At 45.6% G+C, this 14,218-nt stretch overlaps 1 non-coding gene and 1 pseudogene across 1 annotated transcript; one reads left to right on the forward strand and one right to left on the reverse strand.

Moving 5' to 3' along the window:
• Window positions 1–1,114: 1,114 nt before the first annotated feature.
• On the forward strand, window positions 1,115–1,186 carry TRNAD-GUC. The gene has a single exon. It is a non-coding gene; the product is annotated as a tRNA-Asp (tRNA).
• Window positions 1,187–1,480: 294 nt separating this feature from the next.
• Window positions 1,481–2,307, reverse strand: LOC121972727 (annotated as a pseudogene).
• Window positions 2,308–14,218: the final 11,911 nt, after the last annotated feature.

Here is a 14,218-nt window from a genome sequence, read left to right on the forward strand (position 1 = left end):
GGCACCTCGACCAAGGCTATAAATACAGCCTTGGTCTAGAAGCTTAACAATAACAGGTAATTTTATATTCAACACTTGTGCGTTTCTCTTGTTTAGTTTAGCTTCTCATGTTCTGTACGTCATTGCTGTAAGAGGCTTTTTCCCCTGAAGGAGATTTTTTGCGCTTCAACTTCTTTGGATTAACAACCTCCCCGGTTGTAATCAAGTAAATCCTGTAAGCATGGTCTTTCTATTTATTTAATTATTTATGCAAGTGTTTGTTTAAGTTATAAGTCGAGAAGGGCATTTTATTTTATTTGTGCAGGAGCTATTCACCCCCCTCTAGCTGGCCACCCGAGACCAACAATTTGCACAATGGTTATCATTGCTTACATATACTAATAGAATGAATTTATATTTTATGACATGTTACTTTTGATGAATCTCTATTCCCTTTTTCAGTAACTTCTTCGATCTCTCCTCCAGATATATGTGACACCTTGGTGCCACCTACTATTGTAAGAAGTGATGGCATCCTAGATCCTGCTCTGGAACTCTAATAACTCTCATATACTATCAAAATCACCTCAAGCTGTTGATCCAATCTCTGAAGTTTCACCAGTCAAAGATAATACAAGTCCATGATCAAAATCACCATGTCAGTCTACTTCCTCGTCATCATCAACAAGTAATTCAGATGATAATGCTCCTCGTCACATGCTTCCATTAAGTGACATTAAGTGACCAGTTAAGTGACATCATTCAAACAGAATTTCTCTATTTATGTTGAACAACTAGATTAATAAAAATATATATAGGTTGATGAGTTGAATAGGATTCAATAGAAATGGGAATTATGGTATATGTATTCGGGTTTTTGAATACCAACCATACAGGTTGTTCTTTGACCTGGTTCGACCCGCTCTCTCTGGGTCCTAGTACGACCGGGTTCGATCTGGTTTATCTGCCATCTACAAATCGGTCTTCCTCACAACGCAATCTCTCTATCGCATTCCTTTCTTCCAATTTCTCCGATTCTCTTCGGATTCTTCGATTTCTACCTACAGAATGGGCAAAGTTCAAATTTAGTTTAAAATTTAAGATATTAATAATAATTTCACTGCTTTTAAACAAAGTCGTTGTAGTATAGTGGTGAGTATTCCCGCCTGTCACGCGGGTGACCCGGGTTCGATCCCCGGCAACGGCGTTTTTTTAAAAAATATTCGTTCTATGATTATTTTCTTGCGGCACAGTTAATTCTGTTGGCGTCTGATAAGGAACTCTATACTCTCTTTTAAAGAATATTTTTAGGGTATAATCAATTGAATCACACATTAGATTAATACAAAAGTAGCATTCTTAGATTACCATCTTCCAATTCTGCTTTAGGGAAATGCAGAGGAGAAGTGGTCAAAAGTTGGTATCATTCCTAGAATTCATTGGAGCACTCGAAGATCGCCGGAGGAAGTTCCGGCGACGGAGCCTCAAAGTTGAGAGCACTGATAGCTTGTTCCATGGACGGCAGTGCTTTTGGATCAGGATGAGAGCCCACAACCATCGAGCATTCCATTTCTCTCCGATCACCCCACAACCATCAGGCATTCCATTTGTCTCCGATCAAATTCACCCTTAGCCTCGCATCCGCCGCCTCAAGACTCATCTCCCTCCTGTAAAGCTAAAGCTTGTATCATTTCTAGAATTCATTTGAGAATCCAAACACAACCTCGACCACCGGGCACCCTGTAGCCGAAGCTAAATACGTCCGATTTTTTACTTGCCTCGCCGGTGAAAATGTACTCCGGCGCCATGTGCCCTCTCGTGCCGGCCAACACCGTCGTCATCTGCGCCACGCCATCGTGGTCGAGGAGTCTCGCGAGCTCGAAGTCACCGAGTTTGGTATTGAACGCCGAGTCCAGCATGACGTTGCTCGGCTTGACGTCCCGGTTCACCACGCACTGCTCCCACTCCTCGTGGAGATAAAGCAGAGCCGAGGCCAAGCCCAGCGTCACCCAACTCGTAGACGAGGAGGAGTTCCTGGCGGTCATGGCACATGGGCACCAACCTAGCTATGAGCTGCACCAAGTTGCGGTGGCGCAACCGGCTGATGATCTTGACCTACTACATATACTCCTTCCTCCCCTGTTTTGAGCCCTTGGAGACCCTTTTGATGGCGACTTCAAGCTTGGGCTCTTTCAACACGCCTTTGTAGACCAACCGGAACTCTCCTTCGCCGAGCTTGCCCTCCTCGGAGAAATCCCCGGTGGCACGGGCAAGTTCCGGGTAAGGGAACCTCTTCGGTCCTCTCCCATTTTCGAACTCATTATCCATGGCTTCTTCATCCACGACCCAATCGTCGGTCTTCGATTTCTACCTGCATTTTTTCTCCGGTCGATTCCTTTATTCCCCGCAGCGGCCAGCTCGAGATTTCTCGACGGTGGCGTCGCGATCTCATGGTAGAAGAACAACGGTTTCTGCTTATTCTGTGATCTCTCCTCCTATCGATCGTGCATGTTTATCTGTTCAATGTCTAAATTGTTCGGTTCAACTTCCACGATTTCCTTACTGTTTTATTTTGGGCTTATCATCATGAATCTATTGCGCATATGTAACGAATTGAAGCAATAATCTGAAATAAGGCAAATCTTAGGTTTTGTTGGACATATTGATTGCTAGGTTTCGCAGTTCTCAAAGTGAGTCCTTTTTTTGGCCAACCTATTGTTTCTCAACATATGTGGAGTTTAGGGTTTTTGGTTAGCCATGGATAAGTGCATAGATTAGATTTTAGTGTAAGATTCAAAACTATTATTCATAAATGTGTTAAAGTCATATCTACCTAGTAAATTTCTAAAATAACTGATCCAATGAATTATTTAATAGTCATGCACATAAAAAAACTGAAGCAATCATTCTTACACATTGACATGAAGTAGTTAGTTGATACTTGAAGGTGTTTCATCCTTGCATAAAACAACATTCATTACAATTAACATTTTTTTTTTTTTGCATATTAACTAGAGCTCTCGAGTTTGTTAATTTATTGTTCTCTTTTGGAATGGAATGGGCATACCCTTTCTCAAAGTACATCAAAATATTAGGATTTGAAGAGTAGAATAAGACCTGCATGGACTTTTCCTTTCTATATTGTTCTCATTTTAGCTCAGTTCGATGTTAAAATGTATATCTGTTTCCAAACGATAAGAATTATCTAGCTAAAGTAGATGGGCTAGTAGGCTTCTTATGTTTTCTTTTTCCCTCGTAGCTTCTTACCTGAGATATTTGAATAATCTATTGCTTATGTCCTTTTCGATTGGAAGGACAAAATTGGCTTGGCATGGAAATGAATCCAACACATTCAACCAAACATTATATTAGCTTGCTTATAGTAGAGCTAGTGGAAGCAAACATAACTGTTAAAAAAAAGCTACCTTTGTTTGGCATTCAATTGTCCGTTGAGGATGAGGTTGAAAACATGAAAAAAAAAAAAAATTAAAGCAACAACCTTCGATGAAGTAGTTCGCAATAAAGATGTCTGTTGGTCAACCTCAATTGCTGAAGGATGAGGAATGGAGACCTCCTACGATTGAAGTCTTTCAACGAAGAAGCAGTAGTCTTTAGCGGTCGGTGTCCTCTGTAGAACACGCCAATGAAGAAGATGCCAAAGGAGGGATGCCAACAATGAAGTCGTCTACTGTGACGAAGGAAGCAAGGGAAAGGGAGGTGCGAAACACAGAGTTCTTTAACCCTAAATATATTGTATCGTAATGTTTTAATCGTGGTAAGTTGAATTAAGCCAATTCTTAGAATTGGAAATCACATAGTTTGAACCGAATTGATCAGATTCAAATCTATCGATTATTAATTGATTCTGATTCAACCATGCAGTTCTAATCAAACTGAGTATGAACTATATCAAATATAGTCAAATCTGAGTCGGACGAAGGCTGGTCGCGATGGCCTGATTGTTGACGGAAAGTCGTGGGTGATCCGGCTTCCACGGGCGGCTGACGATGCTGCAGGTCCCTGCACACACTCAGACGATCCCCCCTCACGTTAGAGACTAGAACCCAGGGAAAAAGTCTCCGGGTCAGGCCCTCCGACGCTCAAGTCAGGTACTTTTTCCTCAGAAAACGCAAAGAGAAGGAAAAAAATGACTGAAAGTGAAAAGTTGTGGAAAAAAAGTGACAAGAGAGCGTACCCGCGTACGAAGAATCCTCCTCCTTTTATGCATCGCCCCCGCTTCTAGAACCTGCCAGCATGTCAGAAAGCGTTAGACGCTGGGCTTTGTCGTGTAGTCCCGGACACCTGTCGTGCCGCTATTAGTTGTGAAAGCATCTTCTCGTTTAGGAACCTCCGCCTTTACACATGGGTTTTGTCTTGTAATGAAGGGCATCTGTCAGGCTGCTATTGGTTATGAGGACATCTTTTCGTTTAGAAACCTCCGCCTTCGCACATATCGCTGGTATGTAATGATTACCCCTTGACGGACAATTGTGATTCTCCGACTCCAGCACAGCTTAGCTCATCCGCTCTATTGTGGCCTGCGTCTGCCTTGCATCCTCCGATCAGATCCGGCCTCTAAGCGTCACCTGCGAGTTGGGCTGACTCTGAACAGCTCTGTCGATCTCGACCTGTACCCTGCGCTTTGTATTTCCTGGCCCTCGACCGTGGGCCTGTAGATCGAGCTGTCTCTAAACAGCTCTGCCGATCCCGCCCTGTGATTTGGCCTGCGTCTACCTTGCATCCTCCGATCAGATCCGGCCTCTAAGCGTCACCTGCGAGTTGGGCTGACTCTGAACAGCTCTGTCGATCTCGACCTGTACCCTGCGCTTTGTATTTCCTGGCCCTCGACCGTGGGCCTGTAGATCGAGCTGTCTCTAAACAGCTCTGCCGATCCCAACCTGTGATTTGTACTTCTTGGCCTTCGAATCGCAGGCCTGTAAGTCGAGCTGTCTCTAAATATCTCTGTCGATCTCGACCTGTACCCTGCGCTTTGTATTTCCTGGCCCTCGACCGTGGGCCTGTAGATCGAGCTGTCTCTAAACAGCTCTGCCGATCCCGACCTGTGATTTGTACTTCCTGGCCCTCAATCATAGGCCTGTAGTGTTAGAGTGTATACTAAAAGCCTAGCTTTTGGTATAAACATTTATCTAGAAATAAGAATCACATTGGTCAAATGTCTACATTTGTGATAAATGTAGTTGTTCAATTAATTTATATTGTAGATAACATGGTGTGTGGTGTCACACACAGAGGATCATGTTATCAGTACCTTATAAATTATAAACAGTAGCTCACGACCAAAATGGAAAGGAACAAACCATTAGAAGGTCGTAGTGTAATTAGGTATCAGTTTATCTTGACTGTATAATTACACTAGTACACTTAGAGTGTATTGAGTAGGACCATTTGAGGTCGTTTCTTTTATACTGATTTTATAAAGAAACAAAGACCTCGGTTATTATGGAAGTGTGTGCTCTTAATCCTAATATAATAACAAGCACATATATTTGATATTTATTTCTTTAATTTATCAATGGGTGAGATTTAGTTCGATGAATCAATAAGCCCGATAAGTTGGGAAATGGTATCACTTATAGTGTGTGTTGTTGATTATAGAAGGAAACTGTGTCCTAGAGATACTAGGTTGATAATGTCCTCAAGAGGAGCTCATAAGGATTGTCATGTTAAACCCTGCAAGTGGACCTAGTCCGACATGATGATAAGGTTGAGTGGTACTACTCTTGGACTAAGATATTAATTAAGTGAGTTGTCAGTAACTTACTTAATTAGTGGACATTTGTTATCTTAAACAGGGAGACTAACACACTCATAATAAGAAGGAGCCCAAATGTAATTTGGGATTGGTGCGTAGTTCAATAATAGTTCTCTAGTGGAATGAATTATTATTGATAAAATTGTTGTGTGTTCGGGCGAACACGGATGCTTAATTTTATCGGAGACCAAAACCAATTCCTCCTCTCGGTCCCTATCGTAGCCTCTAGTATATAGAGATTTATACCCACCGATACTCACCTTCTTACCCATCCAATGGGGCCGGCCAAGCTAGCTTGGAACCCAAGCTAGGGCCGCCAAGACCAAGTGGATGAGAAGTTGGTGGCCGGCCAAGGTCCCAAGCTTAGGTGGCCGCCACTAGAATATTAAAAAGGATTTTATTAAAATTATTTCTTATGTGGATATCATGTTTTTAAAGAGAGTTAAAAATTAAAATTTCCTTTTATAACTTTCTACAAAAGATTAAGAGAAGAGATTAATCTCTTTCCTTATTTGTAGTTTAAAAGGATGGTTTTAATTTTGGTAAAAACTTTCCTTATTTGTAAATCATCTACATGATTAAAGAGAGTTTAAAATTTGAAATCTTTCCTTATTTGTTGATTAAAGGAGGATTTTAAATTTTAAGAAAACTTTCCTTTTTAAACATGTTCATGATTTAAAAGAGAGTTTAAAAATTAAATATTCTCTTTTATAAGTTTCTACAAAAGATTAAGAAAAGATTTGATATCTTTCCTTATTTGTAGATTGAAAGAGATTTTAATTTTTAGAGATAACTTTCTTTTATCCACATGTTTAAAAGAAAGATTTTAATTTATTAAATTTCCTTTTTATAAACCAATCATGAAGGGATAAAATTATTGGAGAAATTTTTATAAATTTCCGGAAACAAATTAGGAAGTTTTAATTCTTGTTTAATTAAAACTCTCCTTGATTTGAGGAAATAAGTGTCCGGCCATGTTTTAGTGAGAAGAAAAATTATTTTAATTAAAATAAAATTTTCCTTTTCATGGCAAAAGAATTAAGGAAGTTTTTATTAAAATTTCCTTATTTGCCAAGACCAAGGATTATAAAAGAGGAGGTAGAGGAGCCTTCAAGGGTGAACAACCTCTATTATTTTCTCCCTCTTTTCTTCCTTGGTGTGGCCGGCCTCCTTCCTTTCTCTTCTCTCCATCTTGTGGCCGGACCTCTCTTCCTCCTTGAAGATCAAGTGGTGGCCGGATTTTAGCTTGGAGAAGAAGGAGAGAAAGCTTACATCCCTTGGAGCTTGATTGATGGAAAAAGATCTTCATCTCTTGGAAGCATAGTGCTTGGCCGAAACTTGAAGAAAGGAGAAGAAGGTGCTTTGGTGGTTTCTCATCTCGGAAGATCGTTGCCCACACAACGTCCGAGGTTAGAAGAGGAATACGGTAGAAGATCAAGAGGTTTTTCTAAAAGGTATAACTAGTAATTTTTCTTTCCGCATCATACTAGTTATTTTTGGAAATAATACTAAATACAAGAGGCATACGATTCTAGAGTTTCGAATTTGTTTTCGATATAGTGTTCTTTTGTTTTTCTTTTCCTTGTGATTTGATTGTTCCTTTTGGTTGACCTAAAGTTATTTTAGGAAATTAAATATTAGCTTTCCATAAAAGGTTTTGTCTAGTCGGTGGTGGTTGTTCCCATATCCAAGAAGGCCATGTGCCTCGCCACGTCAGTACTGGGAACCAATTATGGAAATTAATATTTAATGGAATTAATAACTTAGGTGATTTGGATCAAACGTGTTAAGTTCCGCAGGAGATCCAAGTTTAAACCTTAAAGAACAAATAGATTAAGTTTTGGATCAAACGTGTTAAGTTCCGCAGGCGATCCAAAATTTAATTTAAAAGAACACATGATAGCTAGGAAAAGGTTCAGACCTTTGTACAAAATTTTTGTACAGTGGAACCTCTAGGTTTTCCGAGTAGCAACCAACATGTAGATCGAGCTGTCTCTAAACAGTTCTACCGATCCCGACCTGTACCCTGCGCTTTGTATTTCCTGGCCCTCGACCGTGGGCCTGTAGATCAAGTTGTCTCTAAACAGCTCTGCCGATCTCGACATGTGCTTTGTACTTCCTGGCCCTCAATCGTAGGCCTGTAGATCGAGCTGTCTCTAAACAGCTCTGCCGATCCCGACCTGTACTCTGCGCTTTGTATTTCCTGGCCCTCGACCATGAGCCTGTAGATCGAGCTGTCTCTAAACAGCTCTGCCGATCCCTACCTGTGCCCTGTGTTCCGCCTGTCGTCTCCCTTTGTCTTTTTACTGCTTTGCCCCCTTGATCGACAAGTCTGTCTGGCCTCTGACTACCCCATATGCTTGACTTTGACTGCCCAGTCAGCTTGACTATTGACTGCCAAGTCACCTTGACTATTGACTGTCACCTCACCTTGACTTTTGACCGCTATATGACCTTGACCCTTCTCATCCTTTCCTTTTGGGCCCCTCCATTGCCAGCCGTATCACAAGCCTCCCCCACAAGTCTAGTCGAAGGAGGACGACAGTCTGACTGACTAGACCTCAGCACATCTCTAAGGTCTCAGCATATCTTTGTGACCTCAGCATATCTCTGTGTTCTACCATACCTCTGCGCCCTCTGCTTCCTGCCTCACGTACCAACCTTTGACCGTTGTGTCCCGTCACTTGGGATACTATGCCTCATTAATTACTTTACCCGTCGCTTGGGGTACCGTGCCCAAGTAGTTGCTTTGACTTAAAGACGAGCTCCCCTTTTTAAAGAACCTTCCATCCGCTTCTTTGTCATGTCGTTCTTTCCTCATACTTTCTTACTTTCGTTATCTCGCATTCCATTAGTTGCTCCTCAACCTGATGCATTCCCCTTCTTCTGATGAGGTTGATCAGCCATCCCCCCAAATGCGGCGAGATCAACTCACCTTACGCCTTGCCGAGAAGGAACGTGAACTGGAACGTATGTCCCGGGATCAGGCCCGTCTGCTGACCGCCTTGCAGGACATGAACGCCCTGTATCGTCTTGCAAAATCTCGCGTGCATGCGGAAAAGGCGATGAAGGACGAATACCAGTCTAGCCTGCAACACCAACTTAGCCTCCAAGAACGTCTGCAACGAGAGCATGAGACGTTCGCACGTGCCTTAACGTCAAGCAAGACACGATCGCTCAGCAACAAGAAGTCATCGAATCCTTACACGCGGAGCTGGCTCGAGCTTTGAACGCCCCAGAGGCTCCTGAGTCCCCAGACATTTCTTCACAAGACAGTGCTCATGCTCCATAACCAATTCTTTCCCCGAGTTAAAGCTAGTTCGGGTTTTAGTTGTCTCAGTGACTCCTGACCCACGGGACGTTCCTTCTTGTAGCCTCAGCTGTATCACTCACTTACCGAGCTGTGCTGCTATACTTGTATATTTGTCCTTTTCCTGCATAGTCTTTCCTGATCAATTTTCATCTAGCAAGCATTCTTAGAAACTGACCCGTATGTAAGAGACAAGAGTTGCGTCATGACTCATTTTTATGAATTGTGGATAATAAACAAGTATAATACTTGAAAATTAAAACTGTAATGAATGGGCAAAACCTGATTTCGCAGTTAATATCGATGCTTTATGGGTGTGACGGATGAACTCCCGTATTCAGTACCTTGCATATTTGCTGCATATTCGCAATTTGCATATAGGAACTAAAATAAGATCAGCTGTAGTTGACCTGATTATTTGAAGACGCTCGGCTCAGTGTGAGGCATATCAGTCTGAAAGGTCGTTAGGCGTGGGCGTCGGGTTCACTTTTGATTTTCGCAGGGGAGCTGATTTTTGATTCCCGCATGGGAGCCGACCTGAAAGGTCGTTGGGCGTGAGAACAGAGCTCACTTTTGGTTCTCGCATAGGAGCCGACCTGAAAGGTCGTTGGGCGTGAGAGCAGAGCTCACTTATAACTCGCACTGAGGTGAGAGTCTGGGGCAACCGACCTAAAAGGTCATTGGGCGTGAGCACAGGGCTCACTTATGATTCTCGCATGGGAGCTGACCTGAAAGGTCGTTGGGCGTGAGAACAGAGCTCACTTATAACTCACACTGAGGTGAGAGTCTGGGGCTACCGACCTAAAAGGTCGTTGGGCGTGGGCACAGGGCTCACTTTTAATTCTCGCATGGGAGCCGACCTGAAAGGTCGTTGGGCGTGAGAACAAGGCTCACTTATAACTCGCACTGAGGCGAGAGTCTCGGGCTACCGACCTAAAAGGTCGTTGGGCGTGGGCATAGGGCTCACTTATGATTCTCGCATGGGAGCCGACCTGAAAGGTCGTTGGGCGTGAGAACAAAGCTCACTTATAACTCGCACTGAGGCGAGAGTCTGGGGCAACCGACCTAAAAGGTCGTTGGGCGTGAGCACAGGGCTCACTTATGATTCTCGCATGGGAGCCGACCTGAAAGATCGTTGGGCGTGAGAACAGAGCTCACTTATAACTCGCACTGAGGCAAGAGTCTGGGGCAACCGACCTAAAAGGTCGTTGGACGTGAGCACAGGGCTCACTTATGATTCTCGCATGGGAGCCGACTTGAAAGGTCGTTGGGCGTGAGAATAGAGCTCACTTATAACTCGCACTGAGGCGAGAGTCTCGGGCTACCGACCTAAAAGGTCGTTGGGCGTGAGCACAAGGCTCACTTATGATTCTCGCATGGGAGCCGACCTGAAAGGTCGTTGAGCGTGAGAACAGAGCTCACTTATAACTCGCACTGAGGCGAGAGTCTGGGGCAACCGACCTAAAAGATCATTGGGCGTGAGCACAGGGCTCACTTATGATTCTCGCATGGGAGCCGACCTGAAAGGTCGTTGGACGTGAGAACAGAGCTCACTTATAACTCGCACTGAGATAAGAGTCTGGGGCAACCGATCTAAAAGTTCGTTGGGCGTGAGCACAGGGCTCACTTATGATTCTCGCATGGGAGCCGACCTGAAAGGTCGTTGGGCGTGAGGACAGAGCTCACTTATAACTCACACTTCGGCGAGAGTCTGGGGCAACTGACCTAAAAGGTCGTTGGGCGTGAGCACAGGGCTCACTTATGATTCTCGCATGGGAGCCGACCTGAAAGGTCGTTGGGCGTGAGAACAGAGCTCACTTATAACTCGCACTGAGGCGAGAGTCTGGAATACTCCGGTCCGAGACCGGTGGCGATGGCGCTGGTCCGAGACCAGTAATGATACTCCGGTCCGAGATCGGTGGCGATGGCGCTGGTCCGAGACCAGTAATGATACTCCGGTCCGAGACCGGTGGCGATGGCGCTGGTTCGAGACCAGTAATGATGTCCGAGACCAGTAATGATACTCCGGTCCGAGACCGGTGGCGATGGCGCTGGTCCGAGACCAGTAATGATACTCCGGTCCGAGACCGGTGGCGATGGCGCTGGTCTGAGACCAGTTGGACCCCAAATGGTAAAGGCGTAGATGAATTGCTCTTTTCCGCTTTCATCCATCTTGCCTATGCCGACCTAATTGCTTTTGTCGATCTGGTCGTTATTGCTAGCCCTGGGGCTTACTCCTTCGCACCACTCTTCTCCCTGCAATCGCATTATGTATGGTATAGGATTAAGAGTAAGGAAGGGAGCACATAAACCTTACTTGACCCTTGAGCCATAATGCCCTCGTAGTTTGCGATAACCCCGCAGCTCTCGCGATGCGCTTGGTTAGATGATCTAATCAGGCGATACCTACGTAAAACTACTTACTCGGATGATCCGAGCAGGCAACACCCCCACAGGTCTGCTCGCTACTTCTCTGATCTGACCCTTACTCCTGCCGACCTGCCCTGTCTCATTCTCGGCCCTTTTGAATTGCCTGGATTCTGCGGCTTTGCGAAACTTCCCGCTTAGTCTCGGGCCTTTCATGAAAAGTGCATCTTTTTTAGGCCACGCCCCTTCATGATTGCTTTGCCATGTCAATCCTTAATACACTTCTTCTCACGATGACACCTGTTCGAAGCCTTTACTGCTCACGCCTCCTGACGCCAGCCTCTGACCCTTTTTCGCACCCTTCGGCGCTTACTTCCTACCAGACGGCGCCGGGGCGTATTACCCAAAAAGATACTTGGCTCGACTCTCGATGTTTCCTAGGAATGAATGGGCTTTATAAACCCTAAACGCAGTCCGCCATCTTCACTTTGACGCTTCGCTATCCTCTTCCTTTCGTTCATGGCCGTTTCTGGCAGTGCAACTTCTCGCCTTCCTGCTTGCGCCCGATCTGTGACCCTTCTTGTCTTCGACCCCCTCACTTGCTTACTCCTCGTAATCATAGATGGTAAGGAAATCTTCTGGTATTCATGCTACATCTCTGATTTAGACCATCATGACCTATCTTCACTTCAATCCAACTTGGGGCTAGGCGCCGCATATGAGTTTCGTCTTCCTTCGCCAGATGAACATCCTTCTTCTCCTCCCGAAGGCTTTATCACTGTCTTTAGGGATCAAATCTTAGGCGGTCTTCGCTTTCCTTTACATCCTTTTCTCTCCGAGTTGAGTCAATATTGCGGTATTGGTATCTCTCAGCTTGCCCCCAATGTATTCCGAGCTGTCTGCGGAATCATCATCTTGTGCCGCATTTATCAAATTCCCTTGATCGCCCAACTATTCCACCATTTCTATTCCTTCAGGCGGGCTGAGCCGGGGGTGTTCAACATACAGGCCAAGCCGGGCTATAAATTTTTTGATGACTTACCTTCATCCAATAAAGGCTGGAGATCTTGCTTTTTCTTTCTTAAGCCCCCCGTTCCCTTAGCTGGGCCTTCCCAATGGCGTTCCATCCTTCCTTCGGACTTCCCTTCACATGTTCATGAATCTGCCTGCTCCACAGCCTCGGACAAGCTGACTGGTGTTGTTGTTCGCTTGTCCGTGCTGATGCTAGAAGACATTCTGTACGCTTTTGGTCTTAGCCCTGTTTCAACAAAAATCGGAGCTCCTTTTGGTAAGTTGCTATTTTTTATATGTCGTTCTTCGCTAACTGAGGTGTTTTTTCCTCTTATTTTTGTAGTGGCTGCCATTCTCCGTTCTTTTGCCAGCCAGGAAAAACCATCCGTGGCCGTTCTGCAAGCTCTGAACGAAGAGTTAACACAAGGCCTATCTTCTGATCCCTCTGCTTCCGTCGGTCTGCCGCCTTCGGAACCCCAAACTTCTGATGCGGTAGTCACCTCGACATTTATTGAACCACCTGCCCCCAGCCCTGCAGACTCAGCCCTGCTCCGAGTCTCTGATCGACCTGCAACTGAGCCATCGCCAGCAGGACAAGTGCCCTCTCCCCTTCCTACTATGAAGCTGCGTCTTGCACGCAAGGGCAAGAGAGTAGCACCGATCACCGCAACTTCTCCACCACCCCCTCGCCGTCAGCGTGTAGTTGGTATCTCTTCTCCTTCCAGGTCCTCGGATACAAGCTTCGCCCAGGGGAAGGCCTCTGATATGGAAATTGCAGACCTGTCATTGGACGTGACAGCTCCGGTGCCTATCCAGAGCTCATTACCTGCCCCGCCTTCGTCCTCTGGCGACTAGCCCAGGGATCGATGACTCCCCCAGCCTCTCCTCTTCTTATGCCTACAAGCTCGGCCTCACCGACCCATGAACTGCCTTCCACGGAGCTAGCTTTCGAGGCTTCCTGGAGACTTCCCTCAGAGACCGATCCGGCTTATGCACCCGCTGCCGCCCTATCTTCTATCCTTGGTAGGGTTGACTTCTATGGGGACTTGGCTACCTCCTGGCAATCAGCAAATCGTCAATTCTGGGAGAGCAGTTCCCCTTTGGAGGGGTTTGATCAAATTGCCCGTTCCTTGGTAGCGGTAAGCTCCTTTTCTTCTCCTGGGTATTCATGCGTTTCTGTAACCCCCTTTCCCTTCCTATGGCCATTTGCAGACCTGTTTCGCGAGTTTGAGTGTCGTTTAACAAGCGGCCGAGCTTCAGCGAGAGAATGTGGTGCTCAAGGCCCGTCTTCGGGAACTACAGCCTCCTGTGGCTTCCTCAGCCCCTCCTGAGCCTTCACTGGGAAACTTGGATGTATATCTGCATGCCGCTGGGGAATCTGCGGCCTCTGCCCGAGCCATCTCCCATGCCGCCTTCGATAAGCTACAAAAGTTGGAGGCAGCCTTAAAGACGAGTGAGTCCTCATTGGCTTCTGAAGCGGAGGGCCATCGCACGGCAGTTTCTGAACTGAGAAATAAAGAGGCAGAGCTGCTTTCCCTATCAGCTGAGTTGACACTGTTACGGCAAAGTCAGGAACTCTTGCAAATGGGACTGGCCGATGCCCAGGCTCTGGCTCTGGCTCTTGCTTCCGCTGCCCGGGAGGCAACCATGCGAACTCAATGGGAAACTTGCCAAGCTACTCTTCAGTCTTTGCAAGCAGATCTCTTGAAGGCCCAGGAAGCAGCATCTCAGGGCCAAAGCGACTTATCCGTGGCCCGCGCCGAGGCTGCCGAGAACAA

The sequence above is a fragment of the Zingiber officinale genome, chromosome 4A, assembly GCF_018446385.1.
Source record: "Zingiber officinale cultivar Zhangliang chromosome 4A, Zo_v1.1, whole genome shotgun sequence".
NCBI lineage: Eukaryota > Viridiplantae > Streptophyta > Magnoliopsida > Zingiberales > Zingiberaceae > Zingiber > Zingiber officinale.